Source organism: Epinephelus moara, chromosome 14 (genome assembly GCF_006386435.1).
Source record: "Epinephelus moara isolate mb chromosome 14, YSFRI_EMoa_1.0, whole genome shotgun sequence".
NCBI lineage: Eukaryota > Metazoa > Chordata > Actinopteri > Perciformes > Serranidae > Epinephelus > Epinephelus moara.
The window spans coordinates 18066627-18087971 of record NC_065519.1 but is presented as its reverse complement, the minus strand read 5'-3'; positions in this window follow the sequence as shown (position 1 = coordinate 18087971).

The following is a 21345-nucleotide window of genomic DNA, read 5'->3' as shown; positions in this document are numbered from 1 at the left end:
CCTTGGGCCCATACAGAAAGCCTAAGGCGGTGAGAGCACACCGCTCTGTCCTTCCATGCGCAAACAAGGAAAGCCTGAGACAGAGAGAGCACACCTTCCTGCCCTTCCACGTGCAAACAGAAAAGCCTAAGGCAGGAAGAGCAGCAGCAAAGACCCCTGGGAACAGAACAGAGCAGCATCAGTGACAATCAGAAATGACATTCATAAGTCAGACACAGCAAAAGGAGGAGCTGGGGTGGAGGCGGGTTGCAAAGCAGCTTGCAGAGGAAGCAGCAACAGTATGCAGGCCAGAGCAGTTTAAATAGGGCGCCCTGAATGAGATTTGCCAAGGCCAGAGCAGTTTAAATAGGGCGCCCTGAATGAGATTTGCCAATTGGTTGCATAGAACAGAATCATGTGATCTATCAGCTGACTCCCTTCCACCACTCAGCTGCTCCATCAGTAAATTGGGCTGTTTGAGATCAGCTGATGTAGCTGGGATGTGAGCTGAGCTTGACATCATGTCCTGTCTAAATTAACATTATGCTCAACTTCTTTTCTGCCAAAATAGGCGATCTTGCAATACAGTATCTACTCGAAATGACTACAGCATTATTTTTAATTGCCTTTTTTGTTAACATTTAACCAAAATCATGTTCCCTAACCTTAACCAAAGTGCATTTCTTGCCTAAACCTAAAACAAGAGTCTCTGTTATTGAGGTTTTTTATGAAAATGTAATCCAGATCATGATCTCTCCCTAACCTTAAGCCCAAATCAGACCAAAGATTTGCAACGAGACAAAACCACCTTAGAACACTGCAGACAAAAGTTGCAGCGGTGTGACCTGGTTCATCTCAGCTTTACTCACTGATGACATATCACCTGTTTCAACGCTAATCAGCTTGTAGGGAAGTCTGCTCGCAACGTCTGTTTGCACACTTAGTGTTGGCTTGCTGTGGCTCCACCCGTCCATTCCCACCTGAGTCTTTATCTCATTTACATTCCTGTCATTGCTTACGTTTATATTGGTCTCCGTCCTCACAATATGTATGTGTCAGGTGGTGGGTAGCTGCTGCTTCTCGCTTTGAGTGCCCATGTCACAGACATACTCATTAACTGATTCATCGGCACTGGTTATTTAAATAATTGTTGCATATTTTTAAGAATACAGTCCATCTGAAGCCCAGGTCGTTTTGTTTATGTTCTTGTTGACTGTATCAGACGATCATCTGCAGAGTCAGCTGTTTTACATTGAAGTCCTATTTGTTTTAAATTGTGCAAGTGAAACAAAACCAACTGGGATTTCTATTTTTTATTTTTCACAAAAGCTGCTAATTTTTTTCTGTGGTTTAAAGTTACAGGAACTTGAATATCAATCAGTTTAATAAACAGAAGTTATATCTTATATCCATTTCAAAGTCTTAAATCTAATTTCATAATCATAACCTGTTTTGCTGTTGTCAACTTCAGTCACACCCTGGCGACGATACTGAGGACATGAATTGTGAGCTGTTATGCCTCCTCCTGCAGTTTGCCAGCAGTAACATCAACCTCTGTCATTTCTCCTGTCACTGAAGGAGGCAGCCATCTTTGCCGCCCTCAGCCACAGCTCCAGGTCTCAATCAGCATCCGGCGATGATGTTGGGAAGTCTTATCCCTCTCACTGCAACCTGCCAGCAGTAACACAAACCTCCTCCGTATTCCTCGTCTCTGGAGGAAACCTCCAAACTGACTTCACCGCCATCAGCCACAACTGGGTAGCTCTGTCACACTCCTGCCCCGGCTCTGTCCTGAGGGGACAGAGGCGCTCACAGGAAGGGAAAAATGGAGACTGACTGGGAGGAAAGAGGAGAGGATAAAGGACTCCTCAAGGAATTTTTTTTTTTTACAGTAACAAGCCTTTAGAAAAAGAAACTTTGAGGGCTGATCAGCAAAGAGCTGGAGTATGATACCCTGCCACAAGTAACTAGATTTTATGCTTGACATTCTCCATTTTGAAGATGTACATGTATACATGTATAACAATAAGATAAAGTAGATTTGATTATAATAAGTCCTCTAAACTTGTTATTGTCTCTAACTTAATCTTGCCTTCTATAATGACACATAATGCGTGCCAGAGACGATTCAACGTCTGTTATCTGATTGCTAACTTCTTGATTGTAGTTAAGGAAAATCATCAGTAAAAGAAACAAACATTCACTGCTGATATAAAAAGTGAAGTCCTCTGTGACTCTATTCCAACATTCCACTGCTTCTACTTTTGGGAAAGTAAATACATGATACTCTGTGTCCCAATCATACTGATTTGAATCTGTGATGCAAAAACTGAATATTTGGTTAAGAAATTAGATCAAGAGTTGCATGCTAATGATTTCTGAAAATGAAAACATAAATTCAGCAGATATCTAATTAGAGGTTTTGAAGCCATCTGATTAATTTGATCATCTGGCTTTTTGAATTTCCCCTCAGGCCCTCTCCTGTTGCACTGATGCTCCTGTTGATTTGCTCTGGCTTTTTAGTGATTTGAATCACGCCTCTTGAGTCTGCAAAGACGCACAGTAACAGTGTTCATCTGCTGCATCATGTTCTTTCACGCTATCTGTTATTATATTGTTTAAAGGCCTGACCAAAGGGCAGCCCCCTCACTCTGAGATCTCTCCACTTTGTGCATGTATAGGTCCTGTTTGTGCATGTGTGTGTCTTTCAGACCTGTGTGTAATTGACAAGCAAGAGTGAAAACATTGAATTTCCCCTCAGGGGGATTAATAAAGTGAATAAACTTAACTTAAACTTAAACTTAAATATACAACAAAAACAACATTCTAGCCTTCATGAAGGATTAACTAAATGGGAAATAACAACAGAAATAAACAAGTTTGCGGATATTACATATCTCTGCAATTCAAATCAATTGCCATTGACCCTTTGCTAAGCTCCGCCCCTTTATGATGGTCTGCCAAGCTGTCAAAGCTATCATGGTGCTCACACTGTAGCTAACTGCACTCCCTGATGAAATATGATCACATTTTTGAATTTTGAAATTCCAGAGAGAAGCAGACAGAGGGGTCTACAGTCTGTGTTTGAAGGATATATCCAGGATGTCAAACTGACTCAGCAGCAACACCAGGTTAAAAAGACAAAGACAGTTAGAAGCTAAAGCCGAACTATAGGCTACAGATCACAGTGTAAAAGTGAACCACCACATCACTGCTGATCGCCACAGAAGACAATGAATATAAAGGGAAACTTTGCTGATATTGAACCAGCTGTGTGGCATCGCAGTGTGTGCAGATGAACCGTGTTTGGCTTTGCACGCATGCCGCTGCCAGAACCCAGACCTCCGCCGCCGGATGGGCAGGGATCTCTGAGGGAAGTCAAACAACATTCATCTGCGCACACTGCAATGACACAGAGCTGGTTGAATATCAGCAAAGTTTCCCTGCTTCCCTTCACTGGTTCCTGTACAGCAGGGTCGGTCTTTGTTTCACTGTTATAATCATTAAAAAGCAAAAGCAGCATGTGTATACATTCAGTAGGCTGTATCTTCAGTAGCTAGCTAGCTAACCCTACACTTTTCAGGGTTTGATTTTGGTTTTGGAACAGGGAAGAAACGTATATCTTTTTCCAACCTCTCCAGGTAACGAGTATCATTAATACACGACGTGCCCCAGGCACAACATTTAGCTCCAAATCCACAGAACCAGCCTGAAAATGAAGGAAATCTGAAACAACTGTATTAGAGTCAATGGAGCACAGCTGTGTTGTTGTTGGACCCTGGTCTGATCCGGCCTGATGCTGATTGGTCAGTCTGTGACTGGGGGCGGGACTTAGCTAAGGGTTAATTGTCCACCTGGAAGTTATTGTAATTGTTAGCGAGACATCAGGGTGACTAAGCCTGTTGCAGGTCTGTTGTATTAGACTGCATTCATTGTAGCTTGTTGCACCAAATAAACTAACTGCAGATTTTTCTTATAGGATACTAAAACTTTACTTTAATATAGTTTGGATAAGTTTGGAGAAAACTATATGTTTACTTTGTGTCCTGAAGAACTCTGCTACCACCGTGATTCACAAGCTGCTCCATCTGGCATGGACGCCAACACACCTGTAGTCACAGTGAGTGTTTACCAGTATGTCCCCATAGAGCTGTGTTTAAGTTACATTCTGCAATACAGAATGTAAAATATGCTGCAGCCTCTAAATATCATCATGTACAGTGTGACTGTGGGTATTTCTGATCTCTGTATGTTTTTGTTTAATTATGGGTGCAAACAAACTAATCTGTCTGAAAACAATAATTAGTGACGGTTGCAGGAATGGGTGACGGGTCGAAACTGCTCGACAGTGACAGGCATCAAACCCTCTCCAGCTCTGCCTGCCGGCCTGACATACTGCTGCTGACAAGCAGAGGGTGTCATTGTTAGAAATGGGCACTGAGTGGATAACCTTTGATCTCACTGAATTAGTGATCAGGCTCACAGAGCGAGCGCACACCTGCCTGTGGCGGAGGACTCTGCCTCCCACAGTCTCTCTCACTGATAACTGGATGCATCGAGGAGAAGAGGAAGAGGGCGAGAACAGAAGGTGATAAATGTGTTGGGGGAAATGAAGGGAGAGGAGAGGAGGCGCTGAGAGTCACATATACTGAGTAAAAAGTCGGCACCAGTGCATAAATTTGTGGTCTACCTTTCACTCAGTTCTTAAAATGTCATCTCTTCTGTGCTTCTGGACCACTGTCTCCTTGGGAGGTTGGTGCCAGAGACTGGTTGAGTTCATGCCATGATCAGATCAAAATGAATGAAAAATAGCAGCCATGCAGCTTCTTAGGGTGCTTTCACACCTGCCCTGTGTGGTTCAATTCAACTCAACTCAAGTTTTTCCCCCCAAAGTGCGATTCATTTTGGCAGGTGTGAACACAGCAATCACACTGAGGTGCGCACCAAAACAACCAGACCGAGACCTTCTTGAAGAGGGGGTCTGGGTCTGGTTACAAACGAACTCTGGTGCGGTTCGTTTGTGGTGAGAACGTGTTCCGACCTGGATCTGAACCAACTGCAGTCACATGACACATTGTTTGGGTTAAACATGAGCATGTTACAGTCCTGGAGGATTATTAATGTGCACCTCCTCCTGTACTGCCTTAATATGCACATTCAGCACATCCAATGCATCAAAACATTGTTTTCTAGTTGGAGCCACGCCTCGTTTTCAAACTGTATGGTTTGACTAAAATGAACAATGACAGCAATATAGTCCACGATGACCAGCGCTAAAATCAACCTGTGTAGTTGTCCCTCCATTGTGACGTTAGAAAGTGTCACATTTATCTTGCAAGTGTACTCTTCTTCAACGCTTTGTTTACTTCCTGGATTTTTCCTGCATGGAAATTCTGACCAATCAAGAGCAGCTTTCTCGTGCAAGGCATTTGATCTGGTCCGCTTGTAAATGCTGCCATGAGAACATGAACCAACTCTAGGCAAGTATGCAACTTTGTGACAAAATGAGTCCCTGATTCAGACCAAAGCAAGACAAGTCTAGGTCTGAAAGCACCCTAACTTTGCAGTCATTTTGAATCAACAACAGCTAATTTGACAGTTTTTTTCTAGAGGAGGCAAGTTTCACTGGATGCCCCTGAAATGCTTAAAATTGCCTTGATTTAGTTGATTCAAATAAGGAGTGATGTCCCATCTTTCAGAATACAATGCAGCACTACCAGAATGCATTGCATGGCTGCTTACATAGACAATGAATGAGAATCATAGAAATAACAGATCCTGTGGACACAAACCTTGAGGGTCTGATCACACCGAGACGTGTACGCGTGGCAATCAAAACCATAATTTTCCTATGTTATGGTGCACACTCCTCTCTTGCACCATGTGTTGCATTTTTTTAAAGAATATTTTTTTTGCTTTTCATGTCTTTATTATATATATAGGACAGAAAGAGGTTGAGAGGGGATGACATGCAGCAAAGGGCAGTGGGCTGGAATCAAACTCGATGCCGCCGCTGCAGCAAGGATGCCTTTGCTCATTTATTATATTCATCTGTTCTGTGCACACAACATCTATTACATGTCTGTCCTTCTTGGAAGAGGGATCCCTCCTCAGTTGCTCTTCCTGAGGTTTCTACCATTTTTTTTCCCTGTTAAAGTTTTATTTTGGGGGGAGATTTTCCTTATCCGCTGTGAGGGTCCACGGACAGAGGGATGTCGTATGCTGTATTGTGATATGTGGCTTTATAAATTAAATTGAAAATTGAAATTGTACATGGGGTGCCTGCTCTACCCACCGAGTTACTGGACGCCATGTTTTTGAAGCACTTATTAAATACAGTTTAAATATTCAGAACTTTTTAGCACAAGGTGCGGAGACGCACCACTCATCAATGTCACACCTGGCTCAGGCAGCCAATAACTTTTGATGCTGGTAGCTGTGATAGGAACAGTGGAACAATGACAAATGCAGACAAAAGATTGATATTAGCATAATTTAATTATGGTGAGGGTCATCCCATTATTTAAATACTAATCGGCGAACACATGCATGGAGTTCTATGAGCAACCAGGAAAATCTCTCTGGTGAATAAAATGCCATTTACTGTGCTGATAGATAGGCTAGCTACTGAGTTAGCTGTTAGACGTGTTAGATGTAAGGTTTTCCTGCTAATCACATTAAACAGCATTTCGCTCGCAGCCCTTCTTTAAAGGTGCACCACACTGTTTTGCCTGATGTGTTTTACCAAGGTGTGTCTGAAGTACTTTGTAGTGACGTGTCTCGGTGTGATTGGGGCCTAAGGAGGACTCTCTTTTGCAGAAATTCGCCTGCTGACAGTAATTTGCGGCACAGAGCGCCAAACCAAATGACCAGTGATGTGTACCTGCTACTCTCTGAGATTAAAAAAAAATCCATCACAGCATGCAAAGCAACATGAAAGTCACATTGCAAATTGCTGAAATACCTGCTGTGTGCTAATACCAGTAATCTGTGTTGTATGGAGCCACATTACAAGTTTTATTACTTTCTGAAACAGTTTGAAGACGTTTTGATGGTGGAATTGAACTAATTTAGCTGTCATCGTGCTGTGATTCTTGTGGCACTAAGTCGAAACTTCATGACAGCCCGGCTAATGGTGGACTGTTGGAAACATGGAGATCCCTGACATGAGGCTCATGACTGTGCTGACTCACTGATGTGATGTGACACTTCAGCCCTCTCCAGGGAGCCTCGATGCAGCGCAGGTACAGAGATGAAGAAGGCAGAGGGAAAGAGGGATTTACAGGGAAATCTAATTAATGCAAAAACAAGATGAAAAGAACGAGTGTTGGACGGCAAAGGAGAAAGAAGATGGAGATGCTAAGACAATGTAAGCACTGAAGAGAGTGACAAGAAATAGGCTTCCTGATGAAATAGCGTAGTGACCTCTTCCCTTTTCCTCAGTCAGTTAGTCAAATGTCAGCTGTGACATGAGGAAGTGAAACATTCACAGTAATGACACTTTGAGAAACAGTGAACCTTGAATCTAATCTCATCCATCTTATTTATTTTAAATTACAAACACGTCACGAAACTCTTTCACATCATGTTTCACCCGCGACCACAACATGTTATTTAGAAAATATCATTACGGTTCCATGCATGTCCCGAGAGTGATCATATTCTGATTGAGTCGAGGTACAGACAGAAACGTATCCCCTTCAGTCGGAGAGGATAAAACAATCTTTCTGCTTTTACCCTGGCTCCCATGTGGTGGCTCTCCTCTTCAGAAATGATGTGGACTGAGACCAGGACTTAATTTGTGCCGGATCATGCCAGAACACAATTTGGACCCTTCCCGATTGGGACGAGCACCAACAACATTTTGTAGAATCTGGCACTTCTTCTGTTACTAATAAAATCTGTGAATTAATTTTCTAAAAATATAATTCTGCATCCCAATTTCCAAATTAAGCACTGATGGGACTGATATTTTGGCTCGCCTGTGTGGTGAGTTTTACTCTACATACTGTAGTTAGAAATACTTTTAACAGCTACAAAATGGAAGGTTGAATCTACAATAATCACCACCAACCCTAACTGTATGTTTCTACATGTGGAACAACTGAATGGGAGATGATGTTAATGTTAATGTATGTAAATGTAATGTCCCTCGCCAGTCACAAACAATATTTGGAAAAGTTAAGGACAGACTGCGTGATGAAACAGATGCTCGCTACCTGAGGCTAAACACCATTTCCTGATTCATAATTTGCATTAAGTCAATAAGTGAATTCTTGCAGCAGGTGTTTGAATACATTAAAAACAAATAGTTTATAATCAGAACTGTTGTAGCATTTACACGGCTCCATATGAACAGGCCTCTGCCCTGAATCAATACATGTATAAATACATACAGATTATCTTGTTCTGTTTTGTTCAGCTTGACTTCAGCTTGTTCTTCCATACCACTTCAAAGGCAGGCACTTCAAATCTAGCAACAATTTTAGATGACAACATTCATAACAGATAGTGGACAGCAACCAAGGCAGCTGTAGCATCAATAAGTAAATACATTGCTAGAGGTGGGTGACTTTGGTCAGACAATGCATTGATAAGGTCAGGAGAACCTTTAGATCCCAGCCAACCAGATAACTGCCTTCTCATCCTGTTGAGACTCGGAAGAAGGTACTGGACACACCTGGCCAGCACTGAGAGGCTCAAGAAGAGCTTCTACCCTCAGGCCACAAGGACACTGAATGAAGACCCTGTTTTTATCCCTCTGCATCATTCTGTCTGCCCTCTCTAAATGCTGAGGTTTCTGCAGGTCCGTGAATGTAGCACAGTCAGGACACTTCATGAGTTCTTTTTTTTTTTTTTTATTAATTTCTTTTTATTAATTTCTTTATTGAGGATATTACAGGTATTATATAGCCTGGTTCCAGACCATAGACCCCGTCCACTCAACTGAGTAGGCTTGCATCTCTGGTCTGGCATACTGCAATGAATTTGCGATTTATCTCGTCCAAATGATGTACGGACCAATGAACGCTGGGGGTGGGGTCGGGTCTAGCGATTGATTGACTGATGTCAAGCTGTGCGCCGGTGGGTAACTGGTGAGGATAGCAACAATGGCGACCGCTACAGATCCTACAGACCACATTAACGATGCTATCGAGGTATTTCGCCACTACTCGTGTTAATGGAGGACCAAATTAAGGAAGCTGCTAAACTGAATTTAACGGCGATGCAGCTGGGCGTGCACGGCGACGGAGACATTTTAAACGGGTAATGCTCGTTTGTTTTCGGCACCCCCGAGGCATGGATACTAATGACGTCAGATTCTGGGTGAGTCGTTGATCTCTACTGATTGGTTAGGGAAAAATCAAATTCCCTCCCCCTTGTAAATCGCCTTCAATGGAGGCAATGTCAGACTGAAGGTTCTGGGAGCTTCAGTCTGACAAGGAGTCTAACTGTTTAGAGGTGTACAGACCATGGTTCTGAGGGTCTCCAAATATCGCAATGAAAGGGCATTTCTTAATTTCAATACTAAGTATTTTAGACATAGTCTCAAAATATTCCTGCCAAAAATTGTGTAACTTTGAGCAAGAATGGAACATGTGACTTAAATTGCATGGAGATTGATGACACCTGTCGCACCTATCTTCCACTCCTGGATATATTTCAGATAAACAATCTTTAGAGAAATGGACCCTATGCAGGACTTTGAACTGTGTGGAGCTTGTGTGGGTCCTTTTAATGGCCCTTTCCCACCCTTCCTCTGTGAATGTTATGCCCAATTCCTGCTCCCACGCCACCTTTGTTTTGGTCACGGTACACTCATTCAGTGATAAGAGCTGAGCATAGATTTTTGAAATCAGTGATTTTTCTTTAGGGTTTAGCTCAAGAAGATCATCCCAGGGATGTTTAGGGGGCATCGGGGGGTAGTTTGGGAAAAGAGAAGTAGCACAGTGTCGGATCTGAAAGTAGCGAAATAGATGGGTTGTTGGTAATCCAAATTGAGCACAGAGCTCTGTGTAACTGCAGAAGCCATTGTCTTTATACAGATCTTGAAGTAGCATCTGTACTTGAAGGAGGAAATAAATGGTTTCTCAGTAAAGGTGTTCTAGAGGGTGCTGACAGAAATTTGAAATGGCGTCTGAATTGATACCAAATCCTAAGGGTTGGATTGTCAGTAAAGCCAGAGGGGTTGAGCTGTAAACAGGATGTAAGTAGAGCTTTGAGAGAGGATCGACTGCACGATTGTGCCTCAAGTCGACACCATGAAGTGTCTGCACAGTTAAGCCAATAAGTTATCTTCTGAATATGTGATGACCAATAATATAATTGAAAATTAGGCAATGCTAGACCACCGTTGAATTTACAATTTTGTAATAGTGATTTACGAATCCTAGGAGCTTTATTGTTCTATAAGAATCCTGAAATAACCAATAGTTTTAAAGAATTTTTTTGGTAAGAACAGCAGAATACATTGAAACAAAAAAAGGAATTTAGGCAAGATATTCATTTTGACAACATTAATTCTTCCAGTCAGCGTCAGTGGTAAGCTACTCCAGTGCTGGACATCAGCTTTAACCTGTGTAATCAAAGGGGAGAAGTTTGCAGAAAAAAGAGAGGGGATTGTTCGTGTTATGTTGATCCCTAAGTATCTGAACCCCACAGGGTTAATTTTGAAGAGAATGTCAGATTGCTGAAGTTGGAGTGCAAGGTTATTTATTGGATAGCAAATACTTTTGAGTGGATTAACTTTATAACCAGAGAATAAGCCAAAACGTTCCAAAATGGACTGTATTAAGGGAATGCTTTTGGTTGGGTCCGATATATATAGTAACAGGTCATCAGCGAATAATGACAATTTAAACAGGGAGGATGACCTCAGTGCGATTGACAAAGGTTCTATCACTAATGCGAATAATAGTGAGGACAAAGGGCACCCCTGTCTGGTCCCACGTGTCAATGGGAAGTAATCAGATCGAATATCATTTGTGTGGATGCTGGCTTGTGGAGACGTGTAGAGAAGGCGAATCCAAGATATAAATGTATCACCAAACTCGAATTTCTTTAGTACGGCAAAGAGGTACCCCCACTCCACTCGATCGAAGGCCTTTTCTGTGTCTAAAGAAATGACCGCTTCTGGAGTTACCGTAGATTGTTTAGAATGGAGTATGTTTAACAGTGTGCGTACATTAAAAAAAAGCTGTCGTTCCTTAATAAAACCTGTTTGTTCCTCCATGAGTTCTTTTTTGAGTCGCAAGGTGGATAACTGACCAGTTGATCCAATCATAGCTGATCAGATCAGATCTTTGGATGAGACCAGCAGCTGCTGCAGAGGCAAACAGAAGCAGAAGTCCTAAAGAAAATGCTAAGTTAGCATTTTAGCAGTTAGCTAGCCATGAAGTGTTAAGGTTATGGTAAGGGTTAGGGTAAGAGTAAGGGTAAGTAAATAAATTTACTTACTTACTTACTTACTAAGGGTTGCATCCCATTACTTATAAGGTCAATCACATCTTCATGTATAATCACTGAAGTACATGAAAATGTGGATTATTGCTATCACTGTGGCTTTGACAAAGAAATATATGGAAATGAGTAACAGTTTTTATTTAACATTTTAATTTTCATTCAGGAGGCACGGTGGTGGTTAGCACTGTCGCCTCACAGCAAGAAGGTTCCTGGTTCGATCCCAGGAGGAAACCCTTCTGTGTGGAGTTTGCATGTTCTCCCCGTGTTAGCGTGGGTTTTCTCCAGGTACTCCGGCTTCCTCCCACAGTCCAAAGACATGCAGGTTAATTGGTGACTCTAAATTGTCCGTAGGTGTGAATGTGAGTGTGAATGGTTGTCTGTCTCTATGTGTCAGCCCTGTGATAGTCTGGTGACCTGTCCAGGGTGTACCCTGCCTCTCGCCCAACGTCAGCTAGGATAGGCTCCAGCCCTCCTGCGACCTTCAAGAGGATAATACGAAAATGGATGAATGGATTTTCATTCATCATTGTTGTAGCCCAAAAGTGATTCTTACATTTTCCAATTGTATAAATGTGAAGCTTATATGCTGAATAAAAAAAATGCTTTAACATCTCATCAACAATGGGCGTCATACGTCTATGGCCTGGCGCCTTTTCCTAAATTTGAGATCTCCTTAATGAGGCTAGACAGAATTTTTTACTTTTTTTGGCAAAAAATGGCTCTTTTGCTTGTGAAGGTTGCTGACCCCTGGTTTAGAAACACATAAGTATGTACAATGACAGTACACGTATGTATGTAGTTCAAAGTATCCGATCCTGGGCGCAGCAATACTCTGGCACATCGCATATTTTTTTAGGTTTTCATATAAATGAAATGAATAAGATCTAACATACTAATTTGTGAGCTTTAAAAGGTGCTTTTATTCACCTTTGGACAGAGCCAGGCTAGCTGTTTCCCCCTGTTTACAGTCTTTGTGCTAAGCTAAATAAAGCTAGGTTAAGCTTAAGGTTGCTGGTAGCTTCATATACAAATGAGAGAATGGTGTCAGTGTTCTTATCTAACTCTCAGCAAGAAAGTAAGTAAGCGTGTACCCCAAATATCGAACTACTCCTTTATATAGCATGCAACATTTATGCAATTAAAAGTCTGCCAGTTTGGAAGTAAAACACAAGTTAATCCTTTATTTTTATGCCTCACTTTAGAAACTTGGAGCAAAACGGACATGTGTGAAGATAACAATTGCCATAATTAGCAGGTAAATTGTTCAACACTGTTTTTAATTAAATATTCTTTGTTTTCTTTTTCTTTTTAAATTTTAATCTCTGTCTTTTAGCTGCTTTTATTCTAAGTCTCTGATGTACAGAACTCCCTGATGAAAAATGCTGTTTGCTATTTCCTCGTGCCATCCATCAATCTATCACTTACTGATGCATCTTATCTTTCATACGCTCTCACTCTCTGTCTCTCTCTTCGTCTTGTGATTGTAAGATCAGACAGAATAAACTCGGGGAAGAATATGCTGATTTATTCGCCCACCCCTGCTGTTAGCTGCATGCTGTGCCAACAGCACATTACCAGGGAATTACAATAAACGGTAATTACACATTCACATTCATAGAATCAAAAATCCCCGTCTCCCTCTGTTTGAGTTGACATCTTTGACCCCGTGAGTGTAGCATTTCGTACTGGGATGTCTGAATATCCAAAATCTTTTAACATAAATAAGATAATAATCATCTTAATAATGGTCCTGACTTTGCACACTGTCTTTATCTGAACATGTTATTTAAATGCAGAAAAGAACCCAGTGGACCAAAGGATAAAACCCTTGAGAACTAAGTGGGCAGAATTTGCAGCTGGTGTAAAAAAACAACTAAGATAACAGAATTTGAAACCAATCGCATCTTCTCCATAATATAAACTGGCTGTATCTGATCTCTGACATAGCAATGATCTTGAGCATCACCAAACAGATAAAAGTGTGGTTCATATTTATTGGAGGGTAATGTTGTGTGGACAAATTATTTGACCAATGGGTTGCACTCTGTGAGGTAAAACATGTCTAATCAAGTCACTTACAATGTTTTTAAACTCATGAAAGATGCTCAATTATTTTTTGGTGGGTGTTTAGAGATGTTGAGCCCATAACAGCAACTGTATTGGCATAAAATTGAATGACGTTTGACACATAAGAATCAGGACAGGTGGTCCAATTGAGGGCAATCACATTTCATGATTTATTAATAACTCTTATTGCCAGGTGTGTCAGATCAACAAGATTAAGGTCTTGTTGGCATATCCAGATTGTATCCAAATTGATTTCTGAAAGTCCAAAAAAAAATCACATGAAGCAGATCCAAAGCACATCTGGAGGTAGTCTGAAATAAGATTCCATTACTTATGCGTCTCAGTCTGGACACTTTGGATACCCACATTGGATTTCAAAGTGTCTTTTGCGTCACTTGCAGCACGACACACAACAGCAATGTTAAATTCAGAGTGATGAAGTGCTGAGTGGGATCCCGCTGCTACTAGTAAAGTGCAAACCTATGCAGAGAGGTTAGTAACAGTCCCTCATTATTTGGTGCTTGGTTTCATTTCCTTTTTTCTCAGTGCATTTTAGCTGGATGTCACAATTGATTGGGGGGTAATTCAGATCACCTGTTGCCCAGGGTGTGAGTACTCACTCTTAATTAAGAATTGAGAGCACCTTGGTGCATTTCCCCTCTGGGCCAATCAGGGTGTGACAATGCCTTTTCTCAGGGCCTATCAGAAGTGAGGAAATGCACACCCAACTGAAGCAGACCTCATGTTAGCAAACATTGCTCTCTAGGCCCTGAGAATTCAGCGCTATCTTTTGGCAGCTCTTTGAGGGGAATTCAGTGCATTTTAAAGCCTGAGTGGAGAAATTTTAAAGAACCTCTTAAAACATAGGTCACCTAGTGTTTTCATGCAAGAGTTTTGCTTGACAAACGATCTCCTAATGTCTGCAGGCTTTATATGGTGATTCTGTTTATTGGTTTATTTCACTGAGACCCACTATAACCCATACCCCGATATATGAACACCTTTGGTTAATATTACAAACACATTTGTTTTTTATTGAAGAGGCATTTGTTCATTATCAAAGAAGCATTCCTTGTTAGGAAAGCATCTCCATTGTGAAGGCTCTTATGAAACTTGTTCCACAATTCACTATATTCTTTATTCGGTGGTTGGAAACCAATTCTCACACTACTTAGCCCAGCTGAAATGTGGCGAATCAATACCGCCACAGATTGGTGATGTCTTGACTCATAAATCCAATCTGATCACTGGCAAATAACAGTGCGGGCAGTCTGTCTTGAAAATCTGATTTGAGAAATAAATCTGGTTTGATTGCTGTCTGAATGTAGACTAAGAGTCTGCAGCCATGCCAGCAGCATGCCAACATGCCTATCATGATAATGTTCACATGCTGATGTCAAGCAGTTAAAAATATGTATCATGTCCAGATTCTTAATTTAGCATAAGAGATAAGATAAGACTGAGGGAAAAGTGTGCAGCAGTTGCAATACAAAGTTAAAGAAGTGCAGATACAAAGTATGCAATATACAAGGACTAAAATAACAAGTAAAAAAGTATATATAGGAAATATTATATATATATATATGAAATATAAAAACTATGAAGTGTTAACATTCGGTTTAGAGAAAAACTAGATGAAAAGTCAGGGGATCAACAAAGTCAGTGAGATGTATCCTCTGTGGAGCGTTAATATCTGTACCAGATTTTGTCCCAATTCTTTCAGTGGATGTTGAAATACTTTGCAGGATAACTGACATTTTGTGTTCTTTCAATGTAAACATGTGCTTGTGAGCATTTCTTACACTTACAAAAATCTGAAATTGTTTTGGTGTCATATTCTATTAATAAAAACAGCATGATTAATTACATCTGTGAAGCCATGAACACGGACCATATGACAGCTACCTTACTGTTCAACCTAGCCCTGAACCACAACAAAATAGGAAGAACTTAACTGCCTCCTATATATTGAACAGGACACAAAACCAGTGTCTGGGTGAGGGTCAGTTATCTGCTGTGACAGTCCATCTTGAGTTCACGGCGTTTATCAAAGTCTTGCTGACACCTTTAAATGTGCCTATTACACCTGTCGTCATTCATCTCTGCAGCAGCAGCGTCTCCCCTTGAACCTAAAGTCACACGCAGCTAAGTTTCACACTGCCATGTACAGTGGCATACACAAGTTTGGGCACCTCTGGTCATAATTTCGTCTCCTGTGAGTATTTAAGTAAGTAGAAGACGAACTGATCTCTCAATCTTTTATAGTTTCCTGAAGCAAATGTTTGGGCACCCTGCATGGTCAGCACTTAGCAGTGCGCCCCTTGGCAAGTATCACAGCTTCTAAACACTTTTTATAACCGCTCTTTTAATTCTTTTTTGGGGAATTTTCCCCCATTCTTCATTGCAAAAGGGTTCGAGCTCTGTGAGATTCTTGGACCTTCTTGCATGCACTACTCTTTTGAGGTCTATCCACAGATTTTTAAAGATGTTTAAGTCAAGCCTGCTCCTCTTGAGGTAGTCCATTGTGGAATTCAAGGTGTGTTTAGAATCATTGTCCTGTTGTAGAAGCCATCCTCTCCAGCTTTCTTACAGATGCTGTGATGTTTCCTTCCACAGTTTGCTGAAATTTAACTAAATCTGTTCCTCCCTCTACCTGTGAAATGTTCCCCATGCCACTGGCTGCAACACAAACCCAAAGCATGATCAAACCACCCCCCTGTGTTAAACAGTTGGACAGATGTTCTTTTTATGAAATTCTGCAGCCTTTTTTTCCTCCAAGCATACCTTTGCTCATTTTGTCCAAAATGTTCTGTTTCAATTTCATCACTCCGCAGGACTTGTTTCCAAAAAGCATCAGGCTTGTTTAGATGTTCCTTCGCAAACTTCTGATGCTGAATTTTTTGGAGAGGACACAGGAAAGGTTTTCCTTTGAAGATTCTCCAGTGAAGGTCATATTTGTACAGGTGTCGCTGCACATTAGAACAGTGCACCACCACTCACTTCAATTTTTCTGTGGGTCTTTTGCAGTCAAACAGGGGTTTTGATTTGCCTTTCTAACAATTCTAGGAGCAGCTCTCCTGGAAAGTTTTCTTGGTCTTCCAGACCTCACCTTGACCTCTACAGTTCCTGGAAACTTCCATTTCTAAAGTACATTACAAACTGAGGAAACAGCTACCTGAAAACACTTTGCTATCTTCTGATAGCCTTCTCCTGCTTTGTGGGCATCCATTATTTTAGTTTTCAGAGTGCTAAGCAGCTGTTTAGAGGAACCCATTGTTGCTGATTGTTGGGACAGAGTTTCAGGAGTCAGAATATTTATAAAGCTTTGACATTTGCATCACCTGGCCTTTCCTTACAATGATTGTGAACAAGCCATAGTCCTAACAAATTAATTATGGTCTGAGACCCCGATAAAAGATGTCTGACAGCTCAAATGTCAGAACAAAATTGTACAAAACAAAAATAATACACTAATCTTGTGCTGAAAAGCGTGTTTCATCTTTACCTTCATGTCTTTTGGAGATCATTTCATCTTCTACCTACTAAGCGATTCACAGTAAATTAAATTTTTGGCCAGGGATGCCCAAACTTTTGCATGCCACTGTATTTGCGCACAGTACAGTATGGTAGCTGGGGTCTTCTGTGATCCCAAATGTTTTCTGACTTTTCTTTCCTTACCTAAATCTTATTTTATCTGTCTGTTTTCTGAAAAAAAGAAGTGTTTTCCTGAGGAAAAAGGAGGAAGCAATAAAATACCTGTAAGGTGCATCCATACCATACGACAGAAAAAACGCATTCATTGGCAGCATTACTTCCCCTTTGTTGCCCTCGAATGAAAATATTGTACTTAAAGCAGCTGTGTAATGAAATGCACTCTCAGATTATCTAATAATACTTGTGAGTCATTTGATGTGCCCTCTGTGTCGAGTTTAGCTCTTATTGCAGCCTCCTCTTACACTCAGGCTGTAACAGCACTGAAACTAGTCAGATGGGAAGAAAAAAAGGAAAGGTGTTCCAGGCCAGTAACGTCAACATGGATCTGTAATTTCACCTTGATGAGATTTAATAGAAAATCGAGAAGAAAAAAGGCTGATCATCACAGAAGTGCCCGTGTATCACATTTAGAAGTAAAAGTCATGTGACACTTACCTTAAATTGGATCTACAGTTCTGAAGGAAACTGACTATGACAGGAGGTTACATAATGCAAGCTGGGGAAGTGAAGCATGTACATCGGTGTGTGTGTGTGTGTGTGTGTGACTGGTATATCTATCTTTGAGAACCAATTTGAGTTATCGACAGTAGGAGGATATTTCTCCTGGTTCTTATTTTTTTCCAAAGGCTGTTTGAGGGTTAATATTTGGTTTTAGTCTTGAAGGATTAGGCTGGTAATATTTAATATTTTTCTTATTGTCAATAAATCCCATAAAAGACCAAAACCAACACTGGATTGATCCAAGAAGTATTATCTGTGTCGCCAAAGCCTGCTCACTCCTCTGTGCCATAAAGCTCCATTGTTGTCCAAAAACTAATAAAAGCGCACCAGTGAGCCACACAGTTGCATTGGGTGATAAGTTCGCTATGATGAACATTGGACCTGCAGTTTAATTTGATCAACTACAAACACCCTTTATTGCACAACATTAATTTGCAACCGAAAATAGTCCCCAACAAATGCACTCTTTTACTCCTGTATGAGTAACCAGCCTGGTCTCACTGCTAGGATGTCAAAATATGTTGCTTGGGCACCATTTAGCATCTGTGTGCAGACCTTTCCCACAAACTGTTTAAATGTTTTCCTACGAAAACTAATGCACCCAATTTCGTATGTATCCCACGTATTATGAAAGGCTGTGACCACGGAACCAATGAGCTGACTGGAGTAAACAAGGAAGCAGTGATCTTGTGAGGAGGCAGGTTGGGGTGGTGGATGGATCACAAAAATCCAGACTTTCACCTGGAGTTGCATGTTCGGAATCGTGTAAACTTCGAGTAACCTTTGAGCCATTTAAGGTACATCTTCATCATATTTCTTTTCCTGAACCTGACCACAGTAACTTTACTTGCCTAAATCTAACCTGTAACTTTACGTTAATTACGTAACTGTACATTCAGGACGTAATGTCATTTGTGGGGTGCTAATTCGTAGAATATCGTACAAATTGTTGTGAATACATTTTTCATAGAATATTGTATGATCTGTTCTATGAGAAGACGTTGCCTTGTGAGACACATCGAGCTTTCAGAAAACTCCAATGTAAACTCATCCACCTCATTATTAGACACTCAGAGCAACGGACGTAGTTTAAAGAACGTGAAAGTCCGCTCAGGGCAGTTGGTAGGGGAGGTGGATGGGTCAAACAAACAGCGGACTTTGACCCGGGAGAGCAGTTTTTGACACTAATAAACAACATTGGTTGCAGAGTTTGTGTCACTCAAAGCTGGGTGTTCTTTTAGTGACATCAGTGATCTTTTCCTAACCATAAACAATGAGTTTTATTGCCTTAACCTAACCTTCAGCTTCAAGATACAATGCAAGTGATTGCCCCCAGCGTCATTTTATAAACGCCCAGGGCTTCTGCCCAAGCTGATAATTATGAGTAGTAGGGATGAATAAGGGGAATGACCAAGGTTGTTTAAAAGAAAACAAAACAAAACATGAAATTCAAAAAATAACAAGTGACAGTGAAAGGATTCGTTGGTTTTGGTATTTTAATGGGACAATAAGAACAATTAAAAAACTATAGGGCCTTAATTATGAAAAAAATTCACACCATTGTCTAATTGGATAAAAAGGTGAAGTGCTGACATTTAATTGTTGCTTAACTGAACGACATCTACGACCACTTTGTCGATCCTGCTGCCATTTTATAGTGTACAGTCTTGGCTCTCAGTGAAGGTGGGGAATCAACGGGCCAGAAGATTATCCAATTATCATGTTCCCACCTTGAAATACTGTGATTATTATTAATTGTGTGTCAATTGCTCTGTGTGCTAATACTGGTGACACTGTGAACAGTGCTGTGCTCTGAAGCTGCACGTGACCCTCAGAGTGAAGTAATCATCCTCACATGTAGAGGAGAACAAAGATATGTGTGCTAACATGTCAGATTTAAGTACTTGAAATAGTCTGCTGAAGCGTTACCGCTGATTTACCTATGCACTTTGTGATCCCTGCAGCACACATGGACTCACACACACACACACACGCACACACTCTCTCTCTCTCTCTCACACACACACACACACACACTTCTCCTCTCTAACAGCCTGCAGTGAATATTATAGCACCTGCTATATAATTACAGCGCCGCAGAAAGAAAGCACGGCTTCCACAAATACGTCAAACTCATTAAAGCATTTCTGTATCTCACAGGGAAGAGGGGAAGTGGAAATAAAGAAACGCTATTAATCCTTTTAATTTGAGCTCACACCGAGTCAGAGGTTGGTTGGTGTGTTGTCTAATGAAAACGAGGGGGGACCTTTTTAATTTGTTTAATCTCATTTTGCTGACATGAACACTTACACAGCCTGTTAACACGACGTGAACTGAAGCTACAGTGAAAAACATAAAGAAGCCCACATGGTGACCAGCTACTGTATTAAAATCAACCCTATCTTTGACGTTATACTCTAACTAACAGCTCTTCTCTGTTCAGTGTGGGTTTTCACCTTGTTATATCATCTTATCTTGACTGTAAAGGATAAGAACTACTTTCCCCCTCGAGTTAATCGGACATTTTGGAGGCACGAACATCCCGGGGGAGATTATAGGCTTTTCCAGCTACAGTAAGTGGTGAAACACTTTAAGTGCGCTGAAGTCCGAACACAGGATGATTTATAAAGAGAAACAAACTTGTCCATTAGAGATTGTCCCGTACAAGCTTACCCACCATGTGGCCAGTCTCTACGTCTGTCTCCTTGTCACTAAAACAAACAAAGTGGTAATGAGGAAAACTGGGATTTAATCTCAGGGTGCTGACTGAGATAATAAATTTAAAAGCACACTGGATATTGGCAGCAGTGAATCCTCCGCAGTAAAATATTATACAGTCTGGGGAGTGGACTTTATTTCTCACTCTCGTATATACAAAATGTACAGTATGTATTATGAGGTCAATGCCATTTTAAATAAACATAAACATTACATACTGTACATGAATCAGGCTCTTTAGACATTCTGAATACTGATTAGCATATTAAAAGCATGATGTTTACAGCTGAAGAAATAACTGTCATTTGATCTGCTGATTAGTGAAAGTATACTGCCAGCATAGTCACGACTTTCCTTTCTTTTTTTTCACAAGACGTCTGTGTATAATCATATCTTAATTGCTAATGCATATTAAAATGAAGCATGGAACGCCGCTTTGACAGACAATGATCGCTGCTGACTAATAGGAGGGTGACAAATTAGGCTACCATTTAGAATTTGAATTCTCATCTATTTTTCTGTATGGAAATAGAAGCTAAAGTGATACAGCAGTTATTCAAAAGAGGATAAAAACATTTTTGGACGTATTTGTGAAAAGAAAGCATTGTACCTCTCTGGGAGTCTTCATATTGTTAGTAAGTTTGCATGACGTCAAACACCAGTTGTTCCCAAACACCTCTTCATAGTGATAATTTTTTTCATGTCACCCCTCCATGAGCTCTACAGTGATAAATTGTGCCAGACTTCACCATCTGCAAAACACTCTATATTTGCCACACATATTTTAAGTGCTAACACACTGCTTTCATTAAAAAAAAACAACTGCCATAATGATTTTTGATATATACATATACATATATATATATATATATATATATATATATATATATATATAAAATATAT